Genomic DNA, 1,853 nt, shown 5'->3' on the forward strand with positions numbered 1-1,853 from the left:
GCTGTGTAGTCCTGGCTGTTTCAGGTAATTACACGTCTTTGGATGTGTGCTGTGTAGTCCCGGCTGGTAATTACACGTCTTTGGATGTGTGCTGTGTAGTCCCGGCAGGTAATTACACGTCTTTGGATGTGTGCTGTGTAGTCCTGGCTGTTTCAGGTAATTAAAAGTCGTTTTTTTTATCCCTTGCCCATTTCTATGAGACAAACACTAACATACTGACAAGATCTTTCACAGTCTATAGCTGAGTACCCATTCCCACCTGGGTGAAATGAGGGCAATGCCTGTAAAGTGCCTTTCCCAAGGACACAACGTCGGGTACCTGACGGGATTCGAACCTACGACCTTATGGCTGCGAGTATGAGAGCCTAACCACTAGGCCCCTGACGCCTTTGTTGCAGATCAGAATCCTAAGACGCTACAGTCTTTAGGCCTTTCCCAAAGGGGGATATTAACATGTTCTTATGTACACTGAAATTGTAAATGGGCTGATTTATCAATGTCATGTTGATACTGTGCCGGAACAACATAGGGGGAACTGCTGCTTTTTCTTTCCCCATCCTTACTATCGTCATTTGTACCTCTATTTCTTTTGTATGTTTGTCACTCTCTTGTGAACTGCTATTTCCGTGGTGCTTTGATAGTCGAAGCAGACTTTGTGCTGTTGAAGCTAGAGAGGTGAGCAGAGTAAGTCTGATTCCCCGTTTGGACTTCTCTGTTGACATCCACCCCTTGGCGCCCATATGATCTTATACCGTTGCAAGCGCAGTAAAACCTTACTAAAACTGAAACTAAACACTGTTGGACACTATCAAACTTACTTTTTTTCTACTAATCATATGACGTCAATCTCTATTAGGCCTATTATATTGGTGTACGTTCGTCACATTTCCCGCTAAAACTTCCGAACCACTTAACGGAGGTTCAGAATCATTTAAAGTAAAGGGTGCACAGTTTTATTGAAGAGCCTGAAGTCACTGTATTTTAATTTTAATTTTTTTCGTTTGTTTCGTTTAGATCTAATTTGGGGAAAGTTCGTCTTCTGAGACCCCGTTGTAAACAAGTGAGGTCTCCGTTTACTAGCCGTGCGCACTGTTTTCACATCTTTGAAATTTTGGAGTGTACAACCACGAAAGCGGAATAGAGAATCGATCTAGGCTATACATCTATTATATATTTGGCAACTTGGAAACACATGTGTCACTTATCTCTCAAGATGTATTGCTCCAATCCAGTAGAGTGTAAATATAGTAGGCCAATGACTTTCAGTTGAAGTTAATGCACCGATCATTCCTTTCAGTGTGTTATCACATGTGTGTATTTGTGTGGTCAGTGTGTTAACACATGTGTGTATTTGTGTGTTTTCAAATGTGTGTATTTGTGTGGTCAGTGTGTGATCACATGTGTGTATTTGTGTGGTCAGTGTGTGATCACATGTGTGTATTTGTGTGGTCAGTGTGTGATCACATGTGTGTATTTGTGTGGTCAGTGTGTTATCACATGTGTGTATTTGTGTGGTCAGTGTGTTATCACATGTGTGTATTTGTGTGTTTTCACATGTTTGTATTTGTGTGGTCAGTGTGTGATCACATGTGTGTATTTGTGTGTTATCACATGTGTGTATTTGTGTGTTATCACATGTGTGTATTTGTGTGTTTTCACATGTGTGTATTTGTGTGTTTTCACATGTGTGTATTTGTGTGGTCAGTGTGTTAACACATGTGTGTATTTGTGTGTTTTCAAATGTGTGTATTTGTGTGGTCAGTGTGTGATCACATGTGTGTATTTGTGTGGTCAGTGTGTGATCACATGTGTGTATTTGTGTGGTCAGTGTGTGATCACATGTGTGTATTTGT

The 1,853-nt window shown here is 40.9% G+C and overlaps 1 protein-coding gene across 1 annotated transcript in view; it reads left to right on the forward strand.

The window, feature by feature from the left end:
* The window catches only part of LOC101861723 (chitin synthase chs-2), a gene marked incomplete at its 3' end in the record, with an annotated part of 78,176 nt that overhangs the window by 53,934 nt on the left and 22,389 nt on the right, over positions 1-1,853 (forward strand).

The sequence above is a fragment of the Aplysia californica genome, unplaced genomic scaffold (genome assembly GCF_000002075.1).
Source record: "Aplysia californica isolate F4 #8 unplaced genomic scaffold, AplCal3.0 scaffold00123, whole genome shotgun sequence".
Lineage (NCBI taxonomy): Eukaryota > Metazoa > Mollusca > Gastropoda > Aplysiida > Aplysiidae > Aplysia > Aplysia californica.